The sequence below is a fragment of the Silene latifolia genome, chromosome 10 (assembly GCF_048544455.1).
Source record: "Silene latifolia isolate original U9 population chromosome 10, ASM4854445v1, whole genome shotgun sequence".
Taxonomy (NCBI): domain Eukaryota; kingdom Viridiplantae; phylum Streptophyta; class Magnoliopsida; order Caryophyllales; family Caryophyllaceae; genus Silene; species Silene latifolia.
The window spans coordinates 113,990,899-113,998,591 of NC_133535.1; positions in this window are offsets into that span (position 1 = coordinate 113,990,899).

A 7,693-nucleotide genomic window follows, 5' to 3' on the forward strand; every position below is an offset into this window, starting at 1 on the left:
AAAACCACTATGGGAACTATTCTGTCGTGACTAGTGAAGGACTCATCCCGCCAAGACTACAGTCACCATCCAAGACATCACCTGCTAAGACTGACTGCTCACCATAAGGGATCACGGCAGACACAACAGAAATAACAAGAAGACAAGCCACACAAGGTCAGTAACTGAGGAAAGCCACAACATCAACAGCCAACATACTACAGACACAACCAAGCACACACGCAAGCCACAACCACTCCAACCAATCACCGTCACCGACTGTCCACTGGACCAGCCCTGCCAGTAGGGTACCGCAGCCGTACCCACCAAATCCCCGCTCATCATACCGAGCGATAAACCCATGACCATTAATGTGCACATCCCCTCCTGTGGCGGGTTCCACAGAGGGCGAATTAAGGGCGTGAAGCCACTCCCGCAAGTGACTCCACTCAGCCAGAGACGCGCCCCGAATAACACAGACAAACAATCACAATCAGCTGTACCACAACAACGACAATCAAACAACACAACACCAACCAATCACCACAACCAATCAGCTATACCGACCCAACAACAATCAGGCCACATCAAAAGACACACTAGACAACCAACAGTACTGAGTAGGCGAACCTACCTTTAGCCAATCGCAGCGATTCCTCGTTCAATCACATGACATCAACCAAGCAAGCAATACACCTATACAAACAGTACAAACATCTATTACTATCACTACAACCCTACAAGAAACAACAACGACAATGATGACGATGATAACATACCTACGCATAGCATACCGACGTCAAGACCGCTACCCGACTCAAGCAACCCATCTCTACGGAACAAGCATCCTTAATGGCTCCAAAGGAAGGAATTATGGTGAAGGAAAAGAGGAAAGGCGACATCTAGGTTTGGAGGAAGGAGGCGGAAATGATTTCCGATTCTATCAAAACACGATTATAAACCCTCGCTGTAAAGACGCTACTCGATCTAGTAACCAACTTACTCGATCGAGTGACCCCTACTCGATCGAGTAGCCTCGACTAGATCGAGTACCACTCATCCAAAGCCTATCATGACACAAGACATCTCTTGTACGATTTCCCAAAGACTACAGCATGCCCATAAGGTCGGTCAACGTCAGTCAACGGGTCCCTAAAAGGACGGGTATTACAGTGTTCCCCCCTTAAAAAAAACTTCGTCCCCGAAGTTCAACTCATCCTCCCCCGAACCACACGACCAGAAACCAAGGTCGACACCACTGTTTACCCGACACAGATCAACAAAACCGTTTAGAAATGTTATCCCACTACGTATGTCTATCAAACATCATCATCGCCAACCACCTAACACACGTCACACACTCAGGCCTCAACGAACTACTAACTTCCTCTTTGAATAACTGAACGCATAACATGCACCAATACGACCAACTCGACTATCACTTACACTATTACATCGGATTATTCAGACATGCATTAACACAACTACGAGACTATACTTTCATTCGTCACTGGCCCACAATTACCAATACAATCATGCAGAACAACGGTGATGCCATAGATTCACAACAATACACGGTTCATACCACTCTTTCATCCTAATCACACAACAATTTTACTAAAGATAACTCTCCAATTGCTAATAACATTTAATTCTCAAGCCAATATAACAAATAATTACTGAAAATTGAGTGTACAATTCCATTCGACAAATGTTATAAATCCTTACTCCAATGCATTACAACCACCCTAAAGTTACCACAACATACATATGAAACTATTCAAGCAATTGTTCGCATATTTTAAAATACCACAAAATGCCGAAAATTGTTATAATTGCATCATTTTTCTTTTGCGACATTACTCTTCCCCTCTAAAAAGGAACTTCGTCCCCGAAGTTCACCATCCAACAACTTCCCTATCCCTCAACCGATACAGACGACATTACGACATTACTTTGACATTACTCATAAACCACCAAACAACATTGATTCACGCTCACAAGACCTACTCCTTGACATTACTTACATACAATTCATACAACATAAACCAAAGATATCACGTAACATAGCGCGGATATATTGGTACAATTAATAGTAAATTCAACAATTATTGTAAAACTACCTTTCTGAACAAATGACAATATCATAATTATAGTATTTGATTTAACCACGACAGATGGTACCCGCATGAAGACTACAAGGTAATACAAATACGGCTAAAACTGCGTGAAGTGATCAAAATCCATATCCGACTCATGACAGAAACAACACTCTCTTGACATTACTTAACCACTACTCACAAGACATAGATATACATATACAAATATGAACTTAAACAACATCACGTGTATGCCAAGTTCCAGCAACAATATATCTTATTGTCCCGACGCACCTATATCGCATAAAATTTTACTCATGCTCGACCACAAGTTAAAATAAGATCAACGATCATGAATAATATAAAGATAACCAAAAATATAAGGAATCAACCAATTGAAACATCAAAATGTGCCTGTAACAGTGACACTCGATCGAGTTGGTCAGGCACTCGATCGAGCTGGCCCTACTCGATCGAGTCCCTTAGCTACTCGATCGAGTAGCCCGAGATCAGAATACCCCTCCAAATGACACACCTGCAGCTACTCGATCGAGTGAGAGGCACTCGATCGAGTTGCCACAAGTCCAAAAGTCCTCAAAACCTCAAACATAAAGCATATAATCACATAAATACGAGTCGGGATGCTAACCCGATCCACAAATCCTGCATAAAAGTGCAACAATATTCAAAATACGGCCTTATGGCCCAATATACAAACCAAGTCCAAAAGTACCAACCGAAAACGAACTAATATCCATCATAAACTACGAACGTAAGAGAAGGAAATGGAGTATCAACACTCCTACTGCTGCTGCTCATCCATCACTGCATCCTCATCACCACCACCACCCGAAGTGCCTGCTCCTGACGCACCAAGACCCACCTCACCACTGGCTCCAGCATCTGGTCTCACGTACCAAGGGGTCAAACCACCGTAGGGGTACGCCTGAGGCTCTCCCCAAGTAGACATGTCCACCCCATAAGAGTGGAAAACCCCGCTGCTGTCCCCGACTCCCCTCCACCAAAACGGATGAGGTCCCGAGGTCCCAATACCCTGAACATACGCCATCTCATATAGGTTCCGAATTGTCAAGGTAGAAGACACTCTCTCGGCAAGGTAGCTCTCACGCATCTCCGGGGTATCAAAAGAAGGGTATCCAGGGAACGGGTACTGTCGTGGTACTGGCTGCTGTGGCTGAGTCTCAGCCATCCTCTCCCGCACTCGACGTGGCCCCCTACCCACTCTAGGTCGATCCTCCTCAGCTCTCACGTTCTCCCCCTTCCTCGGCTCGGGCATGACCCGAAGAATATCGGGCTCAATGAGGTACATCTGCCTCGCAAGACGCCCCTCCCCCTCCTCATCCTCGTCAGAATCAGCAGATACTACTGCCGCAGGTAAAGGCTCTGTCACTGGAAGGTGCCCAGGGGCTGGTATCCGCATCCAACTCATACCCCACACCCTCCACGCTAAACTACCATCCTCCAAGGTTCTTAACCATTTCTGGTCGAGGAAGTAGGTTCTGTCCATGGTAGGTACCGGGGTGGCTAAAGGAGTGTAGGACGGGGAGGCCTCCAAGGAAGTCAGTTTCTATGCTTAACATGTGGCATTGGCACCACAACTCAGGAATCTAGTGTCAGACGAGGCCATCAAAGCTAGACAGGCACACACCATAGCAGGGGCACTAAAGGTCACCCTCTGAGACCGCTCGGGGTTAAGGTACGCCATCAAAAGCATTAACTCACGTGAGTTCAACTTACTCACATCTTTTCTCTCATAAAGAAGGCATGTCAAAGCACGATGGAAGATCTTCAAAGTGACATGTTGAACATCATTAATCAACATGTTACTTGAAGTAGGAGCTGATTTTCCGGTGATACAAGGCATGAGGCTACAAACCCCACACTCCGCTGGTATCTCCCGAAGAGCTCCCTTGGCGGGTTTAGCAAGGCCAAGGTGAGAAGCAAACAAGTCCATGGTCAAGATAAATCTGGCGTTCATGAGGCGGACTCCACAGTTTGTTCCACCGGCTCGTATTTAAACGAGCTCATGAACTCAAGGGTAAAAAAGGCATACGAGTGCTTCCGGAGGTGATAAAGCCCATGTTGGAATATATGTCCTCCGACAATAATGCGATCACAATTGTCGATCACATTGATCACATGTTTAAATCTCATTTTAAGAATACATAAGGGATGATTCATTTTATAGTTAACTGATCAACATTAATCGGTAACGATTGGCTTGCTAGAGTTTGACGTTACTGTCGTGGGACGGTGGTGGTCAGTTGATCCCTTAAGGTCACACCTAAAGGATGATGCCCCTATCTGTAAAGTTGATTAATTGTATGACGATACAAGTTGATCAATTCCTTAAAATTGAACAATTCATTTGTGAGAGAGAATAATCATCTTATTGTAATGGGATTAAATGAGATCTATTTTAGCAATAAAATGCTTTGTTACTAAAATTATTTATTGTTTGAGAAACAATAGAGATAAGAATGAATGGTTAATTATAATTACAAGATGTTGTGAATTATAATTATGTGACCCATTTTATTTATGTGATCAAGTATCACTAGTCAATTTGTTGTATGTAATTTAATTAATTCATGAAATGATATTTATGTGATAAATATGCATTAAATTAATTAAATAACATGTATTATACTACATGTGACATATTGTGTGACAAATGACAAATTGACAAAATAAAATGGTAGTCCATTTTATATATGGACCGAAAATGGAGGGTGTGTTAGTGGGTTATGGTTGTTTTATTTTATTTGATAAAAAGACATAATGATGCCTACCTACAACTAGTCTTACACATCTTACACATCTATTTTTCTTGTGAAGACAAAAAGAAAAAGTAAGATGCCCTACATTGGACTACCAAAACCGTCCACCCTCCACTATCATCATTTAGAGAGTTTTTTTTCTTATGATTATTCATTCACATGCATTTTCTTTCCTCTCCTTGATTTTTCTCAAAAACTTGAGAAATCTTGATTAAAATTTTTCAAATCAATTACTAATATTATTAATGTAATATATGAGTATTAGTAATCAATATTAAGGTAAACTACTAAACTAATATCTAGCTAATATTATTTAGTGGGGATAAGGGATAATCTTGGGTGCTATCAAGAGGAGAATCTCTACTTTGGGATTTTTGGAGGATCATCCTAACATTCCTTATAGCTCAAGAACCAACAAGTAGGAGATCTTGTTGGTGCCCAAAATGGCCGAAAATTTGATGGTGAGAAAACGATTTTCTCATCTTTTATTTTTAGTTTGCATGCATAAGATTTGTATTTAATTTTATGACTAAATTAAATGTAACATATATAAATATGTAAAGTAATGAGATATAGATTTCTAACAAGCGGTATCAAGAGCCTTAGGTTGTTTGCATGCAAATCGGTTATTGTTTTTCCGAGTTATACGATTAACATATAAAACTTATAAATTTGTGTTTATTATGATATATCACGAAATTTATTATGCATGTTAAAGTTTCTGGTCCTAAAATGTTTTTAGGATATTTTGGTTTAATTTTTGGATTTTATTGTTCATTTTATATAATAATGGCATTAAAATGTGATTTTTATGATAAAAATGTCATTTTTTGGACTAAAAATAGCTAAACTTCGATTTTTCCAGTGGTTTTTGGATATGTTTTCACATATATTATATATTGATGGCCTGTAAAGTTTCATAATAATATGAGTTGTTATGCACGAAATATGGATTTTTCAAGTTAAAATCGTATTTAAATGAGAAAATAGGTTAATATGAGTTATATTTTGAATGTGGTCATAGAAATTTAGTATGTTGTCACATGAAATTTTATAAGATGTGTGTAAAATATTTGGCTATAATGCAGTCTTATGCATGATTTATGAATTTTTGATGAAAAATTACATAAATAGTGACTTTAATTAGTAAAAATTGCTAAAACATACTTCATGACTAAGTAAAAACGTCACATGTTGCACTTTATCATATATTTCAGATCTAAAAGTGAAAAGTTGATAAAAATAATTTTTCTCATATTTTTATGGTCATAATTGTTAAATCCGATAAACCGCAACATTGTTTTTCTCGATAAATTTTCGAACTTTTTAACCTAAGTTTTGAATATTATGAGTGTTATGGTATTTTTCCAGAATGTTCATGAGTTTAAATTTCAAATTTTGAAATTATTTGAAATTTTTATGATTTAATTTGAAGTTTATGATATAATTTTGTATTTTTGAGTCCTTTTATGAACAATATTAAGAAATATAAGTTAATTATTGTCAATATGTTAGTGGAGACTAATTTTGAGTCCTAAGTTGGTTAGGGTAATTAACTTGTACATAAATATGAATTTATGTAATTATTGTGATTTTAAAAGGTTAAATCACGCAAATCCGTAAAAACCGATTAATATACGATATTGGCTCTTTAAAGGCGATTTAGCATAAAATTTAGCATGTTCATACATATTATAATGCTGCATTTTATTTATGATTGTCATATTTTAATTTTATGTAATTTTTGAATTATGTTATTTAACTTAGTATGGCCTTAGTTTTAATTGGTATTACCCGAAATGTATAGGAATATCGATTCGGTTGTAATTTATTGTGATCTCGTATCACCGTTTTGTAATTTAATAGATTTATTTTTATTTTTAATTACAAAAGTATAATAGGAAATTATGTAGTTTATTATGTAATTTATTTATTCCGGAGTTCCTTGAAGACGGTGCCACTCGAGAAGCCGATCCATTAAAGAAAGTGTTGCCTTGAAATGCGTGCCAAGATCGAAGTTCAAGGGACCAATGGAGTTGGTTTCCGAATTTGTAATAGTTTATTAGATTTACTCTTTTAGGAAGGCCATACTAGGATTTTATTTATGCTTTGCATTTTATTTATATGTTGCATGCATCGCTAAATCGCCATCACTAAAACATGCATTATCATTTAATTGAGTTAATCGACCGTGTCAATTACAATTATCGTAGTTCACCGCTTTAGTTTACTTAAAACGTGATACATAATAAATTGACATGACCTCTCGCTAAAATAGACAATTGAGCCTTAGCCTTACCAAAAATTAGAAACCATGAAAACCTATTTCATGAGGGAGTGCGCTCGGCCCTACCGGGGTACAAACCTTGTTACGTAGGGGAAGTGGGTGATAAATGTCTATCCACCGAATTCATGTTGATAAGGGATGAATCGGCCCTACCGTGCCCAAGTTGATATGGATTTGGATCATGGACACATTTATTCAAAATTTGGATTGAGCTCAACGGAAGTATTCGTTACCGTAGTCGCATGTGTTCCGGGCTAAAGATAAATATTAATGTAATTTTATCGACCAAGAGTTCTAAAAGTAGAATCGATTAAAGAGTTAATCCACCGAGTTATATTGATAAAGGATGAATCGGCCCTACCGTGCCCAAGTTAATATGAATTTGGATCTTGGAATCATTTATAATAGTTGGGTAGAGGTCACTATATAAATGTTCATATCTTGTTAAATTTATTTACAAGTATTATTATAACGATGAATGTGTTGTTTTCATTATTCCGTTATCGTATTGTTCTATTTCTTTACCT